Below are 27,659 nucleotides of genomic sequence, written 5' to 3'. Positions count from 1 at the left end.
AGCAATCAGTCTATACGCAGATCAAAGTGAGACATCTACCAACATAAGCATTTCAGATGCTCATTAAGAAGTTGAGGAACACAAAAAGAAAGCTGAGGACTGACTGCTCAGCCTATAAGGAAGTTACCAGTGAAGATAGAGAAAAAGACAGAAAGGAAAGCAGGTCTTCTTAAGCAAGCAAAGTAGCCTGGGTGGTTAACTGCTAATGACATACACACAAGTTTCTCTGATACGGGAAGGAAAACTTTGTATTGCTCTAAAAGGCAACAGACTTTTTACCTTTTGGATCTGAGCAAAGAGACAAATAGCCTAATATGATGGCAGGCTGTCCTAATTCTGTGATTTCACAGAAAGCTTTAACCAAGTACTGTAATTAATTTCTACAAACTAAGGTTTGATTTAAAATATTTTGAGGGGAGTGTTGTTGAAGCTGCAAAATAAAGTAATCATGTAATTATCTAAGATCTTAATTACAGAAGAGCTTCTCCTTAATGCCAAACACTTGTGCACATACGCTAACATCTACTGCTTGTTATATTTAGGAGCAAAATAGCTTTCCCATGGGAACTGGGAGAGGGAATACTGGTTGGAACTTTCCATTAACAAAGAGGCATCATCTAAGGTCATTGTTCACAACCAAAGCAGCAATATGAGAAGAACCCAGACAGCAGATCCATAGACTTTCATATTTACTGAAATAGTTTTTATTTCTCACATTTACATGTCACTGTTTACTCTCTCTTGGACCCAAAGCAGTATTAATGTGCTTCCCAGCAACCTCCTATCTAGGCACTGACCAGACCTATACCTGCTTGGCTTTAGCAAAGTAGAGACTTTATATGCCATGGAATCCTGTTTATAAGTATATTCCAAGTTGTGGAACTATTGCCATGTATTTAACTCAACCCACATTGGCAAATATATTCTTTAGTTCACTTTCATTAGCCTTCTGGTGTTATGTGATAAATATAGGAATCATGCAAAGTCTTCTCTATATGCTAGGGGTGGGGTAGCTCTAGCCTATAGGCCAAATCCAGCACAGCACAGATTCCAGCTTGGCCCATGAGACTGTTTACCTTAACCTCCTGCCTTGACAGGTGTGGGGCAGGTAGAGATCTGGCTGGATTGGCAGTTGCCATGGGGAACGTGCTTACGCAGCCAATCCATGCAGAATGCAGAGGTGGAGTCACCTAACTGCCATCGGCTGATGGACAGAGAGTTCAACATTGCTGGATTGGCTAGGCAACAGTCACAATCAACAGAACAATGATATTCTTCTTGGATCTTCAACAATATGTTTCCTGTTGATATATGAATTCATCTTGTTTCATTGGTAAGATGGCAACATAGTCGGTAACAATTTGTGGGTTAGCTGTGGTAGCAACATACTGTATTTTTGAACACTGTAGTAGTAGATATGGATACAGTGGTACCTTCGTTCTGGAGGTCCGTTCTTAACCTGAAACTGTTCTTAACCTGAGGTACCACTTTAGCTAATGGGGACTCCTACTGCTGCCACCGTGTGATTTCTGTTCTCATCCTGAAGCAAAGTTCTTAACCCGAGGTACTATTTCTGGGTTAGTGGAGTCTGTAACCTGGAGCGTCTGTAACCTGAAGCATCTGTAACCTGAGGTACCGCTGTACTTGGTTTACCTTTGCTGCTTGATAATCTGCTTCAGATAGTTCTGTCCAGATAATAACTTCTTGTTGAGCCTTACTGTTGCTCAGCCCAGCACAGAACAACCCAGACTATTTGGAGCTTTGTAGTGTTGCAGTTTTGTAGCCCACCAGGTCTATGAGCTATCAGTATAAGCAAGCTTGAGCTTGTGCCACCTAAAATAGTTGAGCTGTGCTCACATAAACTATTGGCAAAAGGCTATTCATTCATCAGCATGCTTGTCTCTGGTCTAAACCTTTGTCTGCATAAAGGATGCTCAAAAATATCAAATCAGTGGAGGAAAGGAATTAGCTATGAAGCAGTACACTTTAATGAGAGCGCTCACTACTGTTGATTAGTAGGCCAATGTCCCAAAGAAGTAATCCTCCTTTACTAGCCTTAGAAATCAAGGCAACATGCAGAAAATAATCTCTCAGTTCTGAAGGGCTAAATATGTTGTCTATAATTCACAGGCAATAATGAATTCTAAATCCTAACTTTCCTGAAGGCAACTCTTGCTCTCACCACTAGTCATCAGTATCTTCTTGCTAAAAATAACTCCTCAGCTCAGCTACAGTTTTCCATAGTTGTGCATCATTCTGCCTCCCTTTAATGTGCTCATTTAGTTGCGCTAAGCGATGGCAACTGGGAAGATTGCAAAGATGCCCATTATAAAAGCAAAACATCTATCAGATGACATTTCCCCCCCCTAAGGCAGTCATTAAACTGGATTACAACCACAGCAGTTCAGCCTTGGGCTGCTGAAAAGCAAATTGGACATTAATTGCTGCATTTGAGTGGTTTCTCCTGCACGATTATCTATAATAATATTACCATAAAGGCCTCGTAAAAGGTGCAATCCACTGTCTCCCACCTACTAAGAAAATAAACACTTTGCTCAGCAAGTAGCATCCAATTATAATGTGCCCAACACTTTATATAACCTCGAGGGTGTAAAAAGAAGGCAGTTGGTCTTTGTTGGTGAAGTTCAAGCTCCCTTGTCTGGTGGCTTCAATTTAAACTGACCTACGAAACACTGAAGTAGCCCGATCTATCTAATACACCCAGACTGTACACAGTTCTCTAGCCATGCATTGTCTCTCAGTGCTTTGCTTGATGTGTTTCCTCTTTTATAGCCCACCATGTGATCATCTGGTTGGCTGTGATATACGGCTGATGTGTTGCATACAATATGAGGAATAGAGTAAAATGGGTGTGGTGTAACATACTTCAGAGAGTGATCCTATAGACCAGCGGTTCTCAACCTGTAGGTCCCCAGATGTTGTTGGACTACAACTCCCATCATCCCTGAGCTCCGGCCTTGCTAGCTAGGGGTGATGGGAGTTGTAGTTCAACAACATCTGGGGACCCACAGGTTGAGAAAGGCTGCTCTAGAACAGGTTACTGTACTGTGAAATTGCCCTATTATGTACAATCTGTATACCAAGTTTAAACTGCAGTGGCACCTTCAAGCATAGTACGAACTAGCATTCCTAAGAGTGCAACATTCAAACACACACCAGGTGTCCTCTATATGTGTTTATGTGTTCATATGTGGATGTCAATTTGGAAGCTGATAGTTAATGGCATGTTCAAGCAAGCGCTGCCCTTTCTTACCTTCTTCAATGTGCCCAGTACTTTCTGTGGTGTTTTCATTTGAAGCCTCCACTAGTGGCCACTGCCAGAGGCAATGCATGAGGTTTAATGGCCCAATGGACTGATCCAGTGCGGGAATATTTCTCCTCCTGTGCAGCATCCTGTGAGATCTCTCTATCTCACCAGCTGCTGCTGCAGTACAAATCATATTGTGTATAATGGCATGTCTGCCTTGGGAATTTATGGGTATGCACTGCGGGCAGTGGTGGCGATGACGACAGATCAGCCAGAATGCATACACGTTTCAAATTGCTGGAAATCCCCACTGGGTTGTACTGCAGGAAAAATGAGAAAGCCTGCTGGATAATCTGTTTCTCTCTGCAATGAGCAAAGTAAAACAACACTAGGCAATGATGAAAAGAGGAAAAGGAGCAGCCTTGAACTATCACTTCCCTCAATGTTCCAGAGGATAGCTCTGTACCAATGGAAACCAATCACCATTGCTTGAATTCTCATATGTTCTGGCAGAACAGCTGAGAAAGAAGGAAGGAGGGAGATTTTGCGGTGGGCAGAATTAGGGACGCCAAAGTTTCCTGTCATTATGTGACAGTGACAAGCAATTTATGAGCTCAGAGTTCAACTCGGAATTATTACCCCTCCAGAAATAACACAGACACATGCATTTCACTAATTGCAGTTGTGCCGTGGCAAATTCATTTTATCTGCCATAACAGGGAAGCAAGCAGAATTCATCAGGCTTGCTCATAGATAGAAATGGGAGAGAAATTAGATGCAGTTTGCAGTTAAAGGTGAATCCGTAAAATTTATACTTTCCAAAACCACATGAGAACCAAAACACCACCATCCTTTGAAATGAACACATATCTGAATTTTGAGATATAGCTCCCCAATGAACCAGTGTCAGCACAAATGCATCTTTTAGGGGAAAGTATGCCATAAAAATGAGTATATTAGTTGAAAATAACATAAAACGTGCATTATAGTAGGAGAAATCACTTGCAAAAATATGTACATTTGTCAAATGCTGATGGATTTTCATGTTTTTTAAAAAATAAAAAAGTGCAAATTGCTGCAGAAATGTGGAAAACTGAACTTAAGATAGGAAAAAATGAGAAACTGAGGGAACCAAAATGGACAGCTCCTTCCATCCCTATTCACTGCACATTTTCCAGGCAAAAGATTGCTCATGTGTGTTATATGCTGTATTCTATGAAGCTGCAAGGATATGTTATGCAACTGAACTGCTTGCTTTTTTAACAAGAGAGTAGAAGCTGTCTGGTTCCGCAGATTACAGGTTTGAAATGGAAGTCATTCACTTGTGCAATATGCTCACACATATGCTCATGAGGATATTTTTTTTTCCAGGAACAATCCAATAACTAAAACATGAAACCTATGATTTCATTCTTGAGCTATTGCCATCTTTATGCTTCAGCAGAAGCATAAAGTAGAAGCCTTTGATGATGACTGCAGTGTCTAGGCCGATTCATGTGTGGAAAGGCAGTATTTTGGGTCCTGGGGTCCTGTGGCTTCAGAGGTCACAACTAGCACTTTGAATTGAGCCCAGAAAGTAATTGGCAGCCAGTGCACATGGGCTAGAATCTGTGTAAAATGCTCAGATCTTCTGGTCCTAGTTAATAATCTGGCAACCTAGAGATTTCCAGGGCATAGGCGACTAAAACCATGTTATTTCTGTCCATACAGGGAAACTAAGCAAGGGTCAGTAATGGATCCATAAGTATTCCCCAAGCAGAGTACCTTTAAGTTGAGTGAAACTTCTTCCGGAACAGATAGAACAGGATCCCATAAATATGTTGCTTCGGGGGCACTATGCTGGGCAACATATTCTTTCAGACAAAGCAGCACATTCTGTGTTAGTAGATGGGGGTGGGAGTAGGAGGAAGGGAAAACATTGTTGATCTTAGTCCCCCTAGTTCCCTTCCCTTATCAAAAACTTCAACTTCACTTCCTTCATTTTTATTGCAACTTCTAGAGTCTGACAGAAGTGCCCTGCCTGTGTTGCTTGATGACAGGATTTCATTAGTCTATAATGACATTTTAGTGCTTGTTTTAATCATTTCAAGTGCTATTGCGTCCTGCTGTGAGAGATTGTTTTAAATACCAGAAGGTGCACTGCTGGAGTAAGGGCTTCCCTTTTCACATACCAATATATGCAAAAAGAAAAAGAAAAGCAGTTGGGTGATATTTTGCATGGTTTATGAGGAAATATTAAAAGCTATAAGACAATATGAATTGTTTTCAGATTAAAAGCTGGCAATGGGTATTATTTACAAAACGTTAACATTACCAAAGCCACAGAATATGGGATATAATCAGGGCTTTCCCCCCAGCTGGACTCACCAGAACTCAGTTCTGGTACCTCTCAGGTGGGCGCCATTGCCATTCTAAGAGAACAAGGGAGGTGTTCATAATGAGTTCTGGCACCTCCTTTTCTAAAAAATATAGTACTGGATATAATATACACCAGAGTCATCAAACATTTTGGGCAAGAGGCATATTTGGAATGTGGAAAGAGTGCTGTAGGCTCCAGTTACAAACTGCGTGTCATGGGGCATGGCATAGCACTACATTGTTGCTGTTGTTATGTGGGACTGTGGCATAACACAGTATGGGCCTTGCACCACTCAAAACAGAAGAGTGTGTGCCCACTTCTAGCATTTATTGAGATATTTTGTGGGTGTCATGTTGATGAACCTAGAATAACATGTTCAAATCAACATCTTATCTGTTCTGGAGAAAATAACATCACAAGGGGTGAGCGAGCAGAACCCCAACCCCCAAGCCTCAAATATTTTGTCAATAAAATAGTGGGGCTTGAGTTTCCTGGGAGAGTCAGGTCTAACAATATTAGCAACCCAAAAAGCCCCAAAAGAAGTTACGGGAACTGAAACCTAGAGCAGGAGTCATTTTCAGATCAGTTGTAAGAATTGCACAGCATCTCCACTTCCTGTAGCATCAATTGTAGTTTGCAACAGCAATTTTTGCATGCACTCTTCCTTCTATTCTTTCTTGTTCTTTGCCCTGTCCTAACAGGTCATAAGATAAAACTCACAAGGGCTAAAGAGTGAAGATGTGCTCAACTAACAGTTGACAATGAGGCACAAGGTAAATGTAGTTTATAATAGGACAGACATATGTCCTGAATTTCCCAGATGTAGATAGAATATGGCAGTTGGAAACAGTGTGTGGGCAGAAATCACTGAAATGTCCAGGAAAATCCAGACGCATGGCAACCCATGTTAGAAGTCTAGATTTTGGCAAATTTCCTTTAAAACTAGCTCAAAAAGTCAGTATTTTAAGATTTTGCAAAGAAAGCTCAACAACTTTTGCGTCCGGATTTTCACTTTCTGAAATATGGCAACCCTGGTTTATAAGTACATTAATTCAATGAGTAGGAAGATGCTCATGAATCAAAGTTCCCAAGGAAAGTTAGGAAGCAGGCCCAGAGACAGAGGGAGGGTGTTTTGAATGATAAAGAACTTCTAAGTAGCAGCCAACTTGGACTAACAAGTTCCAGGCATGGAATGAGTCATTTTTATCTTCTTACCAGGTCTCCTGCCTATATTGGGTTATTTTCTTTTTAATTGGTTTTTACCAACGATTTTCTTGTGTAACAAATTGTTATTTGTGTAACAAACAAATAAACAAAGAAAAGTACATATGTTGTCTCCACTTTTAATTCACAGTCTTTTTCACAGTTCGTTTGCATTCGGTATGAGACACTGTTGTCATATACATTATGCAGTTTTATGTCTTCCCTGATCAATGTAAAGAAATAGCATCTTAGCCTGCAGTCTGGCACTTCATCATTCTTCAATATTTTCCTGGCAGGACTAGTGGAGCTATGCCAGGAGACTGTGGAGATTTGTGTATATTGCATGGCAATTCTTCAAGAGATTTCATGCTTGGTGGCTTTGGATATTGGTGGATCTTCAGTCAGTCTGCACTGAGGGTCCTACCTCCTGAATCCTAGTTTAACAGTGGCTGTGGGTGTCATTAAAGGGACACGGGTGGTGCTGTGGCCTAAACCACTGAGCCTCTTGGGCTTGCCGATCAGAAGGTTGGCAGTTCGAATCCCCGCGACGGGGTGAGCTCCTGTTGCTCGGCCCCATCTCTTGCCAACCTAGCTGTTTGAAAGCACATCAAAGTGCAAATAGATAAATAGGTACCACTCCGGCGGGAAGGTGAATGGTGTTTCCGTGCGCTGCTCTGGTTTCACCAGAAGCGGCTTAGTCATGCTGGCCACATGACCCGAAAAAATTGTCTGCGGACAAACGCCGGCTTCCTCGGCCTGTAAAGTGAGATGAGCGCCGTAACCCCAGAGTCATTCACGACTGGACTTAACAGTCAGGGGTCCTTTACCTTTACCTTTTTAAGGGTGTCATTAAGTTTCAAGGCTCATACCTTATTTCTCTGTATAAGACCTCAGCTGAGTCAGAATCTAAAAAGCAGCTTGAGACTGGAATTATAACACTCTTATCTTTACATTACGCCTATGTGGAGTTTGGCTGGAGCTGTTCCAAGTCAGGGGTCAATCTTTCACTATATCCTGAAAAATATCCTTAAAAGGGGGCTATCAAATAATCTAAGGTTGGGGAGAAAGTAGTGATCTTCTTAAATTTTATAATTATCTGGCCCTTAATACTCAGGTGAATTATGAATTATCATTTCCCCAAGAGATTCTGCTTGCCCTCAGAATGTAAATCAAACTTGTCAGCATGCCTGTGAATGTGTAGTTTTGAAGGGTGCTTGTCTGTTCATAGAGATTTCAGGTTCCTAGGAATATACATATCCCAGGACTTTTTGGAGTTGATATGCTGGGGAGAGCATGGTCAGCAAAAACACAGGCAAAAAGAACACTTTGCATTACTTGGGGTCACTCTGCAAGAGAACATCTTGCACAAAACCTTGTGTTGGTTCCCCTTTTGTTCTACCCTTACTTGCTACAGCAACCCACACAGGACATATGCTCTTTCTCCTGCTGTCTACTCCATATGCTAGCTTTGATTAATTAAGATGATTAATCTGCAATCAAATGATGCCCCAATTTATCACAGTGTTTATTCAGTTAAAATGTTCATTCCCCAAAATCATCCTGTAACTCTAACATCTTCTACCTCAGTTTGCTTGTCGAATTTGCTTCCAGGGATCATGAGTCATATCTGGGGAATGAACATGACTGGCATTTTTGAGTCAAAGGGTTACTCCTCTGACCTACTTCCAACAGGATCAACAGCTGCAGGCTGGCTATGGAATGCACAGATAAAACACCGCTAGACAGTTATATGCAGGTAAGATGTTTGGTTCCAGGTTTTCCCTCCTTAAAAATAGTAACAACAACTCTCAACTGTGCCTCTACAAATGCTAAGATGAGCAAACATGCAACGTACTTGCACATCAAAGAGATATAAAGAGGCAAATTTTGATCAGTGCAGATCTTTTTTTCATTAGCAGATGAGGGGAAAAAATAATCAGTTGAATTGTATATCTGAAATTGAAAGAGAAACTGAAAAAGAATCCTGCAGTGAAAAGCCACTTCTCAAACCCCTGTCCACCACAATAATTTCACTGACTCATTTAAGCAACAATAGCAACACGTTCCATCTACAACAATGCCATACAAAGAAATGCAATTTTATTTTTATGCTGTTGAACAGCCAGTAACCTTCTAAGACTATATTGTAAATTTCTAACAATAAAGTTTCCAGCTATAAAGGAGGAAATTCTTTTGGATTGTTTTGATATGTGCAAAGGCTACTTTTTATGTACATATTTTATTTGCATTAAATATTCACCACTCTAATCATGTTACACATCTGCTAAGATGAAGTCTGGCCCAGTAAAAGTTGCTGTCTGAGACAGAACAGAAAATGCCCCCTCCACATCAAATTCCCTGTTACTAAGACCAGTCAACTTATTTTGACACCCGATAAAGAAAATCTCTTGTCTCTACCACTTCCTGGCAGTAAACATTTAATAATCATAAATTGTTCCCTTTCATGACACCCAAAATCAGCTGTCCAAGGCAGCCACCTCCACTCTACTTAATTGTTAGGCCATCTGTGGCTAAGGCTTCCCTTTCCTCTTTATTATCTTATTTACTTGCTACAGGTTAGTGAACAATAGAAAAACATATCTCCCTTAGCAACCTAGTATTTGATTTAGTGGTTGCAGCTTTCAGAAACAATTTAACATGTCGTTTTATCCTGCATCCTCCTTTGCATTCAGTCCAAATCCATAATAATTCCTCAGACCTGAGGGTACATCTTTGGATTGTCATTGAGATGACAGAGCAAATTTATAAGAGCAAAATGCAGTAGGAATCATGGCATCTATTTATAGCCAAGTCCCCCAATATCTCTCCCATAGATAAACATTTCTACTTATAAAAACCCTTCCAAATATATTTGGTTCATGGACAAATATATTTGGTTCATATCTGGGCATTTTGCAGCATCTGCATTGATGGCCTAGGAGACCAGGCTCTGAAATCAGTCTAGTAATTTTGTCCCAGAATAACTGATGACAGGCTTCAGGGGACTTGAGCTCAACTAACAGTGAAATCTTAATATCCTATACATGTCTGCTTATAAATAAGTTCTATTGTGCTCAGTGCGATTGGAGTGCACTGGATTGTAGCCAATATTAATGCTCTAGCTTAAAGGTAAAGGGCGCTGAATACAATGTACTCTGTCTTTCTAATTAATAGTAGTGGTCTCCAAGGCTGGGGTCATGGGTAGCTGTGCCAAAATCTTGGTTTACAACACTTCAGAACCTGGAGCATGGAGAGAAAGTTTTTATACTAGGCCTGGCCGGAAAATTAATACTATCTGCAATTACAGAAACTTAGGCAGAACAATTCTGTTATCTTCTGAAAAGGCCCCAAAGGCAGAGCACATGCATTTTATGGGTGCTCACCAGCCTCAGCCCTGGAGCCATTCACAATATCATTCAAACCTATTAATAAAATAACCCTTCCATAACAGTCCTGGACTACTGCAATTTGCTATATGGGGGGCTGCCCTTGAAGACTGCCGCCAGAAATGTGGATGCTAGATTAGTAAGTGGGGCAGCCCAATGGGACCTTGTTTTGCTGGTCTTTAAAGCACTGCACTGGCTGCCAGTGAGCTACTAGGCCTAATTCAAGGTGGTAGTATTACCATATAAAACACCCAATGGCTTATGACACAAATACATCAAATTAGGACCTTCCTCTGTATCAACCATCTTGAACCCTAAAATAATCAGGCGAGACCTTTTTGGTGCCCCTACCAATAACTGACCCATGACAGGACCTTTTCAATGGTGCTTCCCTGTTTGTGGAATTCCCTCATTATTGACTTTCAGGAGAAGGTAAGAACATTACTGTTTAACCAGGCATTTGATGGCCGAAAGATGCTGTTCTTGGCAACCCTGAAAGAATGTTTCAAACTATTTCTAGAATGTTTTGAATTGTTGTTGTTGTTGTCGTTGCATTTGCTACCCTGGGCTCCTTCAGGATGAATGGCGGATATAAACTGAATCAATAAATACATAATATTCTATACCTTAACTACTGTTCCTCCATTAAAAGAGAATTTCCTCTTCTGTCCACATTTTTATCTGTGATCCAAGTACATCTGCTCCCTCAACTTGGCAGCAGGAAACCATTCCCAACAGAGGGTGAAAAAGTGCTTATTCTAGACACACCTTCATCGACAGTAAAGGGCACTTTTTGCAGACAGCCTGTGAGTAGGGAATTTTAGAGGCTGCCAGTTTGACGTTTAGGGAAAATAAAAACACCAGTTTAATAAAATGCTCCAACAGTGCAGGCAAACAGTATGGAATATTACATTTGTCCTCCTCGAGGAAAAAAAAAGCCCAACAAAAAACTCAGTAGCAACAAGGTTTCAGGGTTGCAGAAAGTTTGTTGAGAAAGAAGAGCTATGCTGGTCTGAAATGCTATCAAATAAAAAGTGAGCATCCCCTCAGAAAATAGTGTCCAGGTAGGAATGATTTTTAATGGTTTTCTAACGGGGCCCAGCTGGTTCATTCTCAGCTTTGCAACAAAATACTTGTGTGGATCTGCACAACTGATTTAATCTTGCCACACTTTGGTTTTACTGTTATAAATTGATAATCACACCAGAGCCCAAATTACAGAGGAAAGAAGAAGAAGAAGAAAATAAGAGGACTTAACTCATGAAAGGCACTACAGAGGGGGTGGGCAGAATTATATTTTGTCATTTAATACAATAATTCACTACACATTCATTGTCTTGAATGCTAAAATGGCAGAATAGTAATACAACTGTATACAAACAATTACAAAATTATGGGGTAAAAAAAATCAAAAAAAATCTCAGATGTTAATAGTTTTGGGGAACATGAGTAAAATGTTTTTCGCCCAGTGCTGAAAATATATTAATGAAGTTAGTAGTACCAGGTGAGCCTCCCTGAGGTGAAAATTCCAATAAGTGACTAAGGATACTTAAGGAACTTGATCATGGTGAATTCTGGTACAAACTAAGGCGCCATGTGCACTATATATTTAAAGCAGTATCGTATCACTGTAAACAGTCATGGCTTCCCCTAAATAATTCTGGGAACTGTAGTTTTTAAGGGTGTTGAGAGTTGTCAGCATGACTGTATTACCCTGAGAGAGCTACAATCTTCAGAATCCCCTGGGAAGCAGGTTTGATTGTCAAACCATTCTGGAAATTGTAGCTCTGTGATGAGAATAGGGGGTCTCCATGCTCCCAGTTGCTATTGTAACTAAGTTAAAGTACTTGGAAATTAAGTAATCACTCATTCTTCTCCTGTCTACCCATGCCTCCAAGTCTCTCCTATGTCTCATTTCAGTGAGCCTATTTTATATTGTGTGCATCTTAGGACTAGCATCTGTCATACTGGTACTATGTAAAGTCCTACATACATAAATATAACAACAATCTGGTGTAATCTGGAACTTCTTTATCATTCAAATACCCATGAAAAGTGGAGGTGCAACACCATAAATTCTGTAGCCACATAATAATGATGTTTACGTCAGATGGTATTTTCAAGAGCACTCAAATATTGATCTAACTCTGCTCCAGTGGTGAAGTCAATGGGAATTTCACCATTGATTTCAGTAGGAGGAGAGAAAATCAATTCCCAGCACTTGTGAAAATTTCACAGTCGGTCATTACTGATTGAGAGAATATTCAAAGAACTAATGATGGCGGTTCAGTTTAGAGCTTCATATCCCATTGCGCACCCCATGAGCCACTTGACTCTCTGCTTTGTTTGGAAATCTATATGTTTAGCATTTAAAGCTTTTTTTGCTTTCCTTGCTTCGCACCTAGCAAAGGCTTCCCCCCCATGTGCTAATGGTTTAATTATATTCTTTCCCCTTCATTTCTTTAGGAGTCATCACTAAGATTAAAATTCTTGTTCAAAGCAGATCTACGCAAGTAGGTGACTTTAGGGTTCATTTTCTAATTGATCAAACAAACTGCTAATTAAATGCATCTGTGCCTAATCAAAACATGGCTACATAAGCACAGTGTATCATTTAGCTGGGTGCATGAGATTGTATTCATCAAGGGGAATGGAGACTCAGCTTGATTAGTAAGTGGTGAAACACATTCAAATCCTTTATTTAGGCCAACTTATACCAGAAGCCATGTTTAATTATTTATGTAGATTTTTTAATAAAAGATATACAAGTTTTACTCCTTAATATGATGTGTTCAGAGTAGCCCAACAATGCTGCTAATGATGCTCTTGCCATTTTTAGTCTTTGCAACCCTTTGTGAAATAATAAATTTCTCCATGTTTCAAAGAGTCATATCTATGTATGTGCAAGCATAGAAAAAACAGTGAGGGAGAGGCGTTCTCTTATATACTGAAAAGTGTTGTGTGGAACTATTCAGGCCTATTCTTTTGTGTTGCTGCAACTTACCTGTTTTGGTGCAAAGACAGATCTCCTGCATTGCAGAGACTGGAGAAACACGGGCTATTTAGCTTCCACTTTCAAGCTTGCTTAACTTTACTCCTGCATAGCTGTCTCTTGGTATCTTCTATTCTATACCACCCTTTCCTTTCACTTCCAAACTGCATGGGCAGATGGCTGGTACCTGCCATTCTCCACTTGACTATCTTGACTCGTATTTTTACTAGCACTCTGTTTTTTTAAATTCTTCTCTTTAAACTCTTTTAAAGAATTCACTGTGGAAAGGGCTTTGTCTTTTTATTTATTTATATTATTTTTAAAAATGGTGAAAGGAAATACTTTCCTTTAAAACAAAATTGATGAGTGCATCGATCTCAGATCTTCAGTAGCCACCCTCTCTGGCTTCCTTCACTTCAATTAAAGCACATGGAAAGGTGTCACGACGTAATGTCTGCTTTTTTGTAGTGATGTGTAAAATGCTATGCTATGGGAGCCTTTTTGGTTGAAATTTAAAAAAATAACAATATTTAAACAAAAAATACATATAGAAGAAATCCTACAGGGCTTTTCAAATTGTGAAGAAGTGTTTTATTGGGGGGGGGGAATGTTTTATGGGAAGAATAAGAAAAGCCCACAAACACACTGATGTAAACTAAATTGAATCCCACACCCATCAAAATTTTAAAGAAATTCTTTAAAAAATAAATAAATCCTAACGTGTCCCACAAATGACAAAGAAAAATAGAAACCTCTTTTGTGATGGAATAAAACTCTCAAGGAATTAGAGAACAGGTTTTGGTACATTGGCGGTACAATTTCATCCTTTAATGGACTTGTTTAAAAGCACAGGACACTTGCTAGGAATTCCCTGACTTCCACTCCATTTCCACCAAGATTCCACCCTCCTTTTCTCAGACCTCTGCTTTCTCTTTCCCTCCAAAGTTGCTTCATTTTATTCCTCTTTTGCAGCCAACAATATGCAGTTTCTCCTGTCCTGAAGAGTGGAAGTTTGTGACCTTTCATATATCGCAGGGTGTGTGTTCCATGCTTGCTGCCTGTGCTCTGTGGGCAGCTTCAGACTGATGCACAATGTTTGAAGCTGCTTTCAGAACACTTGAGTGCATAATTCAGGGTGGATAATTGCGTGTGTTGCACCAGAAATAGCAAAGAGTCTGGTAGCACTTTAACAGATTTATTGTGCCATATACTGTAATGCAACAATTAATCTGTTAGTTGTTATGAAGCGGCAAGTCTCTTTGTTGTTTTTACCTTCACATAACTATGTATGAAACCACTTTCTAGTATGCATGGTGCTTGTCCTTGTCCTAAAGATAAACAAGTCATTTTCATTTATCCACCATCACTTTGTCTCTCTCATTGCTCCTCTGCTCCTCTGCTGTTTTGTGTGTGTATATATATTGCAGATGTTCTAGTTACTGCTTATTGATTCTGGTTTGTTTCCACCTGTTGTTTCGTTTATTATATTATTTTGACAATACCAGAATAAAAGGGGGAAAGACACAAAAACCACAGACATACAAAAATCAAAAGTATATATAAAGTCAATTATTTATGCTATTTACTCTAAAGCATCTGTACCATATAAAATCTTAAAATATTCCAAGGCCACCTTTTGATTGGAAAAGCAATATGCTTTTATGCAATGTCCAAAAAATGGTTCCCAACTTAACATAAAAGTATCTTGTTGCTGTCTTTTATTTTTCTCATATAGTATGTCCACTTTGCCATTAAAACAAAATCCCAACTTTTTTTAAAGTAATTCTTTTGTTTAGTGTTCTTTGTGATCTCAGTATGCTTGACACAATTAACATATGAAACCCATTTCTTATGTGTTTGTCATACTAAGCCCTCCATATAATTTGATAAGGAGAAAGCATGGAAGATACTGTTGTGTAGAACAAAATGCCCCTTTTCACAATTACCTGATGCAATGTCCTAGCCTCTTCATTAAACAGCAACCTAGCTGTCGTATTTCAAACATCCTCTGTGTGCTGAGCAGTAATTCTCTCCTCATGGCTCTGTTTTTCCAGAAATAGTTTCGAAGACTCTTTTACTTTCTGGGTGGTTGAAAGGTAACAGCAGGCCATTTCCCTCTGTGTACATGTTGGATATGATGTGCTGTTGTACAGAATGTGTTACGATTGTCAGACTTCCGGGTCAGCGCTATCGGTGAATGGCGGAGTTTCTCCGATCGGAGGAACGGGCTCCGTGGAAACTGGGTCTTCCCGCCGCGGCGAAGGTGGGGACCCGCTAGAAATCCCAGGCGGAGGAAGCCTGGGAACGTGGGGTTCGGCAGGGCACCAGGAGCGCCCCCCCTACTCACTGGGAACCCCATTTTGGGGCACCGGAGCGAAGTGGGGTGAGCGGCGCGGTGCTGTGAACTGATTGCTATTTTTACGGAGTGAAGCCGCACAGCCATTGCCGGAGAGCGCTGACTTTTTCCTATGGACAATTGGATTCAAAACAAGTACCCGTGAGTAGAAACGGAAAATTGGATCAAGAAATATATTAATTTGGCATCAAAGCGGGAAGGTTCAAAACAGGAAGTCCGCCTTCCACTTTCTGTATATAGACTAAAGCAAAAACTTTGTAAGCTAAAGCCTGGAAAGCCGTTAAAAAAGTCTAAATTTCCTTCATTTACAATTACTGAAACCCCCTTGGAAGCAGGAGAAAAGGGGGGAGAACTTTGTTTAACCCCTGCAGGAGAGGGAGTGAAGAAGGATAAGTTTCCACCGTCTCTAACCTGGGAACGGGGTGTCAGAGACAGAAATAGTTGGAGGGGTTCATTGACTGTGAATGGAATACTTTGACAGATAGCTAAAGAAGAGAAATAAACTGATTCCAATGTTGCCTTTTGCATTCTAAAGAAACAAAATATCTGAAAAATATCTGAAAAATGAAAGTAATTTTCCTTTGTTGGACTTGCCTTAAAAAAATGGATACAAATAGAAATTGTCTCCCCTAGAGTGAGCTTGTTAAATTGTTGCTGCAGTCTACTTGAGGACTCAACAGCTGTGAGATTAAGATCGTGGGACCAGTCTTTTCTGACCTTGACTAATGATGAGCTGGGAGGAAGACTGGGTGCTTGCTTTATGCAAGACAAGTGCCTTGCTGGAACAGATGCATGAGAAGATGGATTTGATGAATGAGAAAATGGACTTGATGACTGTTGTGGTTAACAACTGTGGACAAACAGGGAACATTGATACAGAAACCATTCAGGGACCAACTCATGAACCTGTACTGACTGGGCAAGTGCAGAAGATAATGGAGGAGGATGCAGTTGCACCTCAAATAATACAAAGGGAGAAACCCGAGGCCCTACAGGAGCATAAGCCGCTGTCGTTGAAGATTGAAGTTGGAGTGGGCCAGGGGGTGTCTGGAGCTGAGGAGGTTCCCAACTTTGGAGAGACCTTGAAATATGTTTTTAAATACTTTTTGGATTACATTGATGACTGTGGGGAGTGGGACTGTGGGGAATGGGCAGGTTTGATGAAGGGAGATGGAGACAATTTTGGGTTGGAACCCCCCAGAGACCTACTCCTCAATGAGAAAGGAAAGAAATTAAGAAAGAGACCAACAAATGACAAGGAAAAGGGCAAGTATAAACAAGAAGAAGAAGATCTGCAGAAGGGACATGGAAGAGACTTAAGGGCCTCGGACATAAGACTTCCAGGTTGATGGACTAGATGGAATGGACAGTAAGGACTGACACGACCCGAGACCAGGAAGAAGAGACGTTGGATGAAGATTGGAAGAAAATTTATAAAGAAAATTTTTTATTTGGGGAATTAGCCTAAAATTAATGAGTATTAGGGAAAATGTTGGAATAGACGATATGACTCTAGCAGAAATGATATCAGGAGTTATGTATATTTGAGTATTAAGATTCAAGCTTTAAGGTATTTTATGGTAAGATAAGGTTAAATAAATCAAGGTAATTTGAATAACAGAATATGGGGAAAGATGGAAAGGATTTGTTGAGCTAATTATTAGGTTAAATTGTTAAGATAAATTATTTAACAAAAATTGAGAAAGATGGAAATAATTTGCTGAAATAACTAATTAAACTAGAATACAAAAAGGGAGGTGTGAGGAGGTCAATGAAACAAGCAAATGGAAGTTAAAGATATGTAATTTGGGATTTGTGTCTTTTTTTCCTTCCCTTTTTTAATTTTTTTGTTGTATTGCTGTATTGGTTTTTATGTTTTGCGGGGTTTTTTCTTTTTTATGTATTGTAGTGTTGTTGTTGTTTTTTTCTATTATTATTCTGAAACTATTAATAAATATTAATATTTATTTATTTATTTATTTAAAAAAAGAATGTGTTACGATTGTCAAAACACTGCCTTTGAAGTGTATCACCAGGTCATACGCACACACTGGGGGAGGTGCGCACTATGTCATCACGTCCCCCAGCATGTGTTTGCTGCGGCCTCATGCCTCCAGCATGCTCATGTCACTCGCTCACATAGCGGGGCATGGTGACATAGTGTGTGTATACCAGGGGGGCATGATGATGTAGCACATGCATACCCCACGCCATGCACATGTAGCTGTGCTGCACCTTGTGTGTACCTGGCCCCTCCTTTAAAATGTTGAGGGAGCTATGGCACCCAGAGCCCCTTAGCCCCGGCACCTATGCTAGAAGGGGACCTAAGCACCACATGGCCACACTGGAATGGGGAATCCTCTTTGAGATTCCTCTTCAGTTTAATTAGAGAATAAACCATTTTACTTTATTTTTATGTAACCTACCTGTTTTCTTTCTCAATTATAATATCAACAGAGCTTCTTAATATGGACCATGGGTTTGAATGTATTCCTTCTCTCTCTCTCTCTCTCTCCCCCCTCTCTTGCAGTGAGGTTCCTCACTTTTCATGGCAAATTGGCCTCTAATCCCATACTGGCTGGGTGGCCCCTCAAAGGTCAGTCACCATCACCCGGGCAGCCAGGATGTGTGGGGCCACTCCGACTGGTTACATTGCAGGGTGGGATTGCCTGCCAAAAGCCTAGTTTTTGAACCATTCAGTCAGTGGGTCACTAGTAGGTGGAGTCTTGTGGTAGGACCTGGAGTCAGAAGCTTCCACTCTGGTCTGCCAGGCAATTTCAGTACAGTCGGCAGAAGAGCACCTATGGTTAAAAGTGATGCGGTCCTCTTTTTCATATGCAGATTTTACACTTATTCTGTTCCTTGCGTAGTCCAGCTCTTAAGCACAGCATTGGCAATCTCATTACTAGTGCTGTGTCAATAAAATCTGATTTTTAAAACCACCATTTAAAGAGAAAATGAATTGTATTTGCAAATTATCAATGGGTCTAGAACATTTCACTGAAATTCTGAAGGGATACCTTTGAAGTGGCTGGGATTTTTTTGTGTGATGTTTAAGTGTCTCCTTTTCATTCTACAATTCTCCTCTCTGGTGGTCTACACTTTCCTAAGTGTCTCCACTTCTGGAAAATTCTAGTTGTCTTCTGATAGACTTTCTTGTAATGTCAGAAAGCTAAGGAGACTGAGGTTTTTTTAATGACTTTTCTTCCAAACAAAATCAGGGAGTGCACCAGTTTGAAGCACTTGATATCCACCCTCCTCACCTTTCTTCATCAAAGGGGAAGGCATCCTCTTCCTATGGGTCTTTTTTAGACCAGGAATCACAGGTAGCTGGAGAGACTGCAGAATGATAAATACTTTACAGAGAACTGTTTTAATGAATGAAAGTGGGGAGGGAAACACACCTCCCTTGGCCACCTTGAAACAATAAGGTAAGCCCAACACATGGAAATTATACAGTGCCCTGCAAACAAGGCAGGAAAACAGAAACCTTTTTGGGGAATACAAAATCAAGGACTGTTTTCTGTACAGTATTAGTCCTGTCAGGGTTTTGGATAACTGTCAGTCTTTGAAGTTTAGAACTACTGTTCTTGTTTTGTCAGCAGCATTGTGTCACTGTCTACCATTTACTGGGAAGTGGGAAGAGTACTGTTGCATTCACATCCTGCCTGCAGACTCCCATAGGGATTTGGTTGGCTACTGTGAGAACAGAATGCTGGACTAGGCAGTCCTTCAAACCATTCCATCAAGGCTCTTCTTAAGCACACATCAGTACATTTTTACTTTTCCGTGTTGAATAACTTTAAAGTTGTTGCCATAGCTACAATCCATATTTTGCTATGTGTTCTTTCTTCCCAGAATTGACTCCCTTTGCCTTCATCCTTCAGACAGCTAAGATGCAAGGCACACCTTTCATACCAAACTGGCTGTGGCGGTACAAGAGGCAAAGCTGTAATCACATAGACACTTCCAAGAAGACATGGCTGGTGCTCTGAAAACATGCCCTTAGAAAAGTACAAATGGGGATGCCAATTCTGAATGATTTAAAATTGTAGAAACAAACACCATGTGACCCACAGGTTCCCCAGCTAGGTTCCCCAGCTACTGAAGTGTTTTTACAACCTACTTTCCAATGTTGCTGCTTTCCCTGTATGCCTCCGCACGGTAGACATAGCTGAAGGGCAAATAGGCTATGTTTTTCAAAAGGCTTATTTTATAATTAAAGACTCAAGTGCTTCGTGTGGAACATGAATAATGTATCTTATAAATCTTCTTTGATATATGTATACACAATACTGAATCGTTATTTAGTGGTAAAACTAAAACATGAAATAAGTAAAATATGGCCTAAAATGAATAAATGTGCATATGTGGGAGGAAAAGAGGGCTCCAAGATATGCAGCTCATAAAATTGCAGGAGGTTATTATTATTAGGTACAGCACCTTTTGAAAGAACACTTTAAAGTCATTTTCAAATAATTAAGATTGAGACTCAATATTCCTGAGAATGAGTTCTAATGTTTTTCAAAGACTGATTTAGAGAGGTAAAAGAGGCACTTTCAGCCCTTTTTCAGTATGGTTTGAACCTCCTTTACGAAGTTAGCCAAGGGTTTGCATCAATTGGGGTCACAATCCAACAAAAATGAAAACGTTTATGCTTAGACACATGACCACCTTCCATACAGCAAAGTGTTTTCCATAGGTTCACATGGTAGGGAAACAAGAACTCGTTTTTTCCAAAATATGCCAAGCAGTCCTAAGTAATTTCTATTTCCTCCTTCCACTTTCTGACACAAAGCAACAGCAGGAAGTACAAATATGCCTTAGGTGGCCTTCAGACACATAGTTCTGCAGTGCATAACTTAGCACATCTTCCTGTCAATAAAATGTTCACACACAGTTTATGTCCTCACCAAATGTTGTATAACAATAGGGCAAACAGTTTCATATAGAGTAGCCAAAACCAGTTATAGATACAGCTCCGAAGGCATAAAAATAGCCACCCCTACAGAAATGCACAGTACTTTTGAGACAGAAAACACAGGTACCATAATGACTTTTACTTATGCAATGTAGTTACTAATGCAGCCAGCATTATTGAATAGACAATATCTTAATGACTGAGTTATTGGGCAAAAATTAAGTCCATATTCAAATATGTAAGAATCACTATAAAAATAAAACAGTAATGAGAAAGAAAATGTTGATCAAGAACAGTGATTAGTGGAAAGCCACTAATATTGGTATAATGGAATCAGTGTAACCAAGCAAATGTTAAATCTGTTGGCACAGTGATAGATGAGAGAGTGGATAATCTTGGGATTGCAATGCAGGCTGCAGTCAGAGTTGAAGGATCCATCCACCAAATTCAGCCTATTTATTATAAAGTAAAATGGATGCAATTAAACCTGCATAATGCCCACATGCTAGGTTATCTACTTGACAATTCTACTTATCACTTGATAACCTGCATTATTTTTTTAGATTTTTTTTTAAAAATTGCAAGTGCTGGAAAGTGACATAAAATTGTCATAAATATTAATATGGTTTACAAAGTTACAACCACTGGTAGATTGTCTTTTGAAGATCATAGCTTATTTCCCCTTCAACTACGTCCTTAAAACTTTGTGACTAGCATTCTGTACTATTTGCAGGTTCTGAATGATATTCAAAGGCAATCCCCACCTAAAAAGTACTGCAACAGTCTAATATGGAAGTTGCCAAAGTATGGATCCCTGTGCAGGAAAAGCTTTAGCTGGTGAAGGGCTGGAGCTGAAAATACACCCTCCTAGCCACTATGGTCACCTTGGTCTCAATGTGGATCAATGAAAAGCTGATTATTTGCATATATTGAACTCATTTTTGACCACATAAAAACTGCATGAATCTTGGTAGAGCTGTTACTTCAAATGGAGGGTTCCTATTACTAGTACAGAGCTCAGGAAACACACATGTAAACACTTTATTCCAGCTTTCCCTAACCTCTTGCCTCTAGATGTTTTGGACTACAACTGCCATACGTCTTGATCATTGGAAAGACTAGCCTATTCATGCAACGCATGAAATGAATTTAAAGGAAAGGCAGAAATAGGAAATATGAGATTGAGCTGTTTGACAAGAGAATTTCCAAATTCTTGGTAGTGCAGAAGCCTAAAAGTTTGAATTTCAGTAGATCTGAAAAGTGCTGGCATCTGGGAATTTGAAGCATTTACAAACACTTGTCATAATGTTAGAAAGGTAGACCTTTTCTAGGTTAATGTATCCACATTCTTCACAATTCAATAGATGCAGAGAGGGTGCTGATTCACCAAAGTGAAAGAAATGAAAAGACTTCAAAATTCGTAACAATAGTGAAAGAAAATGTTAAACCAGACTAATAAAACAAACACCATGATCACAATATGATCATGATAATATCAGATTTTAGTTTCACCATTAAAACATCTATTCAGCTTAGCCAATTATATGTTGAAACAACAGTGCTGATGTCATGTAGCATAAGGAGCAGTGTAAGATTTAAACGAGACTCATCTGCAATCAGAAACCTGAGCACTAAATGTGACATGGAACCAGGGATGGTGTGAAATTTTCAAGGAAAATTCATCTGTCTTGCAGAATTCCCATTTGGATGTCAAATGACTCATCTCAAATGAGCTTTCTTCCAGAGTTCCCACTGCATGCTGAACAGAAAAGGATTCTGAATTGGACCTCAGGGCTTATTTTTCACATATCAGTGATCTGGCACAAAGAGAGGAAACTGTTGCCCAATTCCTGGATATATGAGAATTCCACTTCTATGCCTTTGGCTGCATATATTGCCTGATATGAAAATCCAACAGATACCCAAAGTGCAGTTTTTCAGCAGCCCTGGAATAGGCAACCTGATTGTCTAAACACAAAAAGGATTTAGATTTTAAGTTCTGAAATGTGCTCAGCAATTTATCAGAGGGTGACAAGTAGTGATTTGGTCATGTGGAATATCCTTTTTTTAAAAAGCTATTTTACTACTTGTATATTGAGGTTGAGAGTCACTTTGTGATGCCTCCATCACTTCAAAAAAATGGTTACATGACTCATTCCACAGTTGGCTAACCAATATGAGATGTCTAACCAGCTGTAGTAAGAAACGAGGAAGCACATGCTACTGTTCTCTTTTTTGGGTTTAACACATCAATTTAGGACCTGAATAACAAATTGAATTGGAATGACACACAGCAGCCCTGAAACAGGTCATTTTGTTTCCAAACACTACAAATACAGACAGAAGTTGAATCTGGTGGTCACTGCATACCCCTAGTATATTGGAATATCTGCTATCATGGTAGATAAAATGGGTGTTTATTATATTTCTGGTTTCCTACACAATATTTATGATTCCACTACATGAGCTTTACCTATATAATGGGAAAGGAGCACAACTCTTTTGAGACAGTTAGCAGATGAAATGGTCAGTTGAGAGTGGTTCAGAATTCTACTCATTCACTGTAGATCTGTCAAATCCACATCCTGATCTGAAAATTCTGGAAGCCTTTCTGCAATTCAGTCAGTTTTCAATGTGGCATGCTTACATGAAGATGCACTATGTAATATCACAATAGCCACACGTCCTGATTGTTTTCATAGCCAACCATCCTTATTCCGCAATATTTTAACTATTTTATGCCAAACACCCTTGAATCTCACAAGAGATGCTTGCATCTATAAAAGTGAAGTGTCTAAAGCTATAATTCAGGGACAGAACATAAGGGTGGTATACAAATTTAATAAATGGTAATATTAATAATATTGAGCATATTCTATGCAGCCAGAAGCTGCACTCAAATGTAGCACATGTTCATTTATTGCCATTAATTAGCATTGGACGTTTGTGGTGAAATGGAAGGCCATTCATGTCACATTTCTTCCCACATCTGCTTTGTGCCAGTTTGAGGAAGTGTACATCTGATGTGACATGGATGGATACACACCCAAAACACAAACGACACAAACACACCTCACCACAGACTTCCAGTATTACCAAGAAGCATGGCAAAGCTTTTCCTGCAGATTTTCCAAATGGTAAAAAAAGTTATAGTTTCTCCCTCCCCACCGAAAACTTGCCATGCGAGTGAATAGGGAAAACAAAGCAGATTGGAACCCAAATCACAGACTGAAGCAGTCTGAGCATATAGCGACTTGCTAAATGTAACATGAATAAAGGGCAATTAGAGGAGGAGAAAAACCAGTGTATCCACAGCTTGGAAGTAACAAAATCTATTCAAATCTCATGAGCACTTGAAAAATGGCAGCCTTAAGCTCATTAAGTTGTGGACACGGAGCTACATCACAATGGATCTGATAGCACATGCAAGAAGATACCATATTTTTCCGTGTATAAGACGTTATTTTATTTAAAAATTATGCTAAAAATTGGGGCTTGTCTTATACACGAATAGTGGAGAGTTGGGATGGAAGATTGGTGGCTGCCGCGAGTAGGAGATTGTCAGTGGCCTTTTTGTGGGTTATTGGTGGGTGTAGCAAGGTCCACTGGCTATTGGCAGCTGCGGCAATAGGGCGGGCGATTGGTGCTTGCTCTCAGCAAGTGTTCAGACACTTGGTGGCTTCATGGGTAAGCGATTTTCAGCAACTCCCCTCCCCCACCCAAAGCTCAATGAGTCTGTGCAATCCCCTCCCTGAAAAAAAGCTCTGGGCAATTTCCCCCCATTTTCTCAATTTTTAGTCTCAAAAAAGAGGGGGCGTCTTATACACGAGGGTGTGTTATACATGGAAAGATACGGTACCTTTGCATGCAAACAACATATATAATATACTTTAAAATATAACAAATATACTAAAGTTAGAGTCTAAGACCTGCAACATTATGTGGACTGTAAAGGTGGGATCATGCAAACAGTCTGCCTTGCCATTAGCGTCTCCATGTGACAGCTCATTAGACTGGCTCCTAGCAATGGAGTCAGGACCTAAGTACATTTGTGTTAGCTGGAACATACAAAGCAAGTAGGAAACTCCTGCTGGGAACTCAGGGAGAAAAGCTCTTAGATGTCTCTGCACAGGGCTAAAGAAGTGTTCGGGGATAGGTTGCCCCATAGAGTTCTGTTGCAAAGTTGCCATTAAACAGCCAAAAGAAAGGCACCATCTGAGGTGAAAAACAAAAGAATAAAACCGGTAACTGGTATGAGAGCAGAATACCTGCTGCTAATAGCAACAACGGCAGCTCTAGGTAGCATGGCCATTAAAGATATACAGGGCTGCCAACCCAATTGTACAAAAATCCCAGCGAAAGAAAAAAGTCGTGCTTTAGTCATTTCAGCGGCTATGGCTTCTACAGGGCTGGTTCAAAAGGGGGAGGGTGTTGTTTTTCCTGAAGATTTTTGCGGAAGATGCAAACTGAAAAATGCCCCTGAAAGAAAGGAGAATTCACACCTCTCTAATGAGGTAAACAGGCACACCTTTCATAAATTCATTAACAGTTTACGACCATATTTCAGCTGGCTGCTTTTCTTCTAAGCTTGGGAGTACTTATAAACTGTGTGAATGAATCTGAAAGTGCTATTAGCAAAGCCCCTTGCACTGGCCAGATGAGAAGCTATTCTCCCTGTAAAATGTTGGATTAGGGAGCAAAGGACAACCAAAATGATCGAGGGGATACAGGGGCTCCCCTGTGAATAAAGGTGGTGGCATTTGGGACTTTCAATTTAGAAAAAAGGCAAGTAAGAGATGATATGATAGTAGTTTATGGAATTATGTGTGGAATGGAGAAAGAAGATAAAGGTTTTAGAAGAGGTGTAGAAGACAGATGGAATGATGACTGGACAACAGCTAACAGAAACAAAATAAAACATTTTTGGTAGGGTGTGTGTCATATTTTCAAACATAACCTAAAATGCTGTTCTTATGTTCAAATGTGTTCGCAGGAAAAATTCAGAGCCGTTCCTTGATTTTAAGTATGACTTTCAAATAAAAATCCTTCCTCCTCTCTGCCCTACTCTGTGTGGTCTAGAAACCTGTTTCATTGAAATAAGTCCTCAGCCCTATTACTGAAAATATTGAGGAAAATGATCTAACATCTATAATGAAGATAGTGACACTCTGAAATAGCTCAATTATTGTTATTTTTTCTCACCATTCAGAAATGAGTGAAGAATAAAGTGTAGATTATCATCTGAAAAGGAAGAGAAACACCTGTGGAAGGACAGTTCAGATTTCTGCCAACATGCAGGTTGGAGTCAAATGGATGCTACTAGACAAAGGTGACTATTGAAAGCAAAAATAAAAATAAGCTTTTTCCTCTGACATGAAATTCCCACACCTGTTAAAAGCTACCTCTGAAATAAGAAAATAATAATTTATTTCTGTATGTATTCTGTGTGAACCTTCTAATAACATCCCAAAATTTAATTTACATCCATTGCCCTAAATCAGCCAGTGTTCACTGCAGTCTGTGATAATGTCAGCTGGACTTCTGCCCCTGTTGAACCTGACATACAGTGGTACCTCAGGTTAAGTACTTAATTCGTTCTGGAGGTCTGTTCTTAAGCTGAAACTGTTCTTAACTTGAAGCACCACTTTAGCTAATGGGGCTTCCTGCTGCCGCTGCGCCAACAGAGCACGATTTCTGTTCTCATCCTGAAACAAAGTTCTTAACCTAAGGTACTATTTCCGGGTTAGTGGAGTCTGTAACCGGAAGCAGATGTAACCTGAGGCATATGTAACCCGAGGTACCACTGTATATTTAATCACCAACCACTCAATTGGCTCATTCTAAATTTTTCTAACTATATATGTGAATAAAGGCTGCCTTCCCCCCAACCCAAACAGGAAACTCACTTCTTTGAAGAAGATGCAAACATGGATCTTCATCACCTGACTCCGCCAGAAGAAAGAGAGTCAGTACAATTCGACTTCTTCTTTCATACAAACTACAATGAACATTTCAGTTCTTTGCATCTATAGCCCAAATCTTGATCTCAGCAGCTAAATACCAAGAGAACGACTGAGGAGGAGTCACATCACTGTTGGATCAGAACTGATGCTGTGAGGAGGAGGAAAGAGGAAAGCTTTGGCACACTTCAAATATATGAGCGTACCTCCCCATGCTGTCCTCTTCAAACATCATAAAGAATATATCCTTATTCCTTCATGCCACAGGATGAAGCACAAAACACTGCAGAGGACTCCAATGTGTTTTTAGGGAGATGACAGAAGAAAAAAGATGTTCCCTTTGCTTGCTACATGTGTGTGGTATAGATATACACTGTAAAATGTAACTGCAGTTATTATACTGGTTTTCTCAGTGCACTATGCATCAAACTTTCAAGTCTTAAACAACATACTCTAATTTGTTTCTTATTGAATTTACAGCAGATTTCTACTTTGCTGATTTGAAAATCAAGCCAGTTGTCCATGTCATGTGTTGAAAGGGTACTGATAATTCCTAAAATGGCTTAAAATGATATTATAGGTGACAGGAAATACTTTATATGCTCAAGTAAACTCAGAGGAGATACAATAAACTTTTGCATGCCTTCATCCTTATTGGTACAGTAAGCATCTAAATTATGCACCAACCTAAAAGGTTGAAGCCAAAGGGTTGGAGTCACCCTTATCAATAGTTTTGAATAACCTAGTGTGCCTTGGTGTTGGAGAATGTATCCCATGCCATTTCAGGGCAACTTGCTAAACTCTGTGATAGTTCCGTCAGAATCAGGCTCAAAATTCAAGGTCAAAGAGAAGGGCCAGCAGATGCTATGTAATGAAAGATCAGTTCTCTTCCCTGTGTGCCAGGGTCTCCAGCCACATCAACGGTGTCCAGGAGATGCACAGTGGTTGAATTCTTGCTCCATCAGTGAAGTAGTGGTCGTATTTCTGTGAATTACAACTGCTCTGGGATGGTGGGGCCACCCACATCTGGGGAGAAGGCAATGGGCTAAAAAGCTTTATGTATTGGCTATTATGCTATTTCAATGAATGGAATGGGCTAATACACAAGAGCAATCAACTGCAAATGATCCTTGTACCACTACCATAGTAAATTGCAGCACAAATCTTTTTGAGGCAAATTGCAAGAACACCTTTAGCCAGTTAAGTTAAAAACA

At 39.9% G+C, this 27,659-nt stretch overlaps 1 protein-coding gene and 1 long non-coding RNA gene across 9 annotated transcripts in view; one reads left to right on the top strand and one right to left on the bottom strand.

Moving 5' to 3' along the window:
• LRRC4C (leucine rich repeat containing 4C) overlaps positions 1 to 27,659 on the bottom strand; it is a 624,097-nt gene that overhangs the window by 43,273 nt on the left and 553,165 nt on the right. The gene's annotated exons all lie outside the window — the stretch shown is intronic.
• Positions 1,192 to 27,146, top strand: LOC308475364. Of its 3 annotated transcripts, none has more exons than XR_013985124.1 (5): positions 1,192 to 1,333; positions 6,329 to 6,400; positions 8,442 to 8,586; positions 25,695 to 25,814; positions 26,383 to 27,146. It is a non-coding gene; the product is annotated as an uncharacterized lncRNA (long non-coding RNA). The 3 variants fall into 3 exon arrangements; XR_013985126.1 differs by lacking the exons at positions 25,695 to 25,814; positions 26,383 to 27,146 and adding exons at positions 12,683 to 12,729; positions 19,423 to 19,805; XR_013985125.1 differs by lacking the exons at positions 25,695 to 25,814; positions 26,383 to 27,146 and adding an exon at positions 19,423 to 19,805.

The sequence above is a fragment of the Podarcis pityusensis genome (assembly GCF_964106645.2).
Source record: "Podarcis pityusensis genome assembly, chromosome: 1".
In the NCBI taxonomy this organism is placed as follows: Eukaryota; Metazoa; Chordata; class Lepidosauria; order Squamata; family Lacertidae; genus Podarcis; species Podarcis pityusensis.
This window is presented reverse-complemented; position numbering and strand designations above follow the sequence as displayed.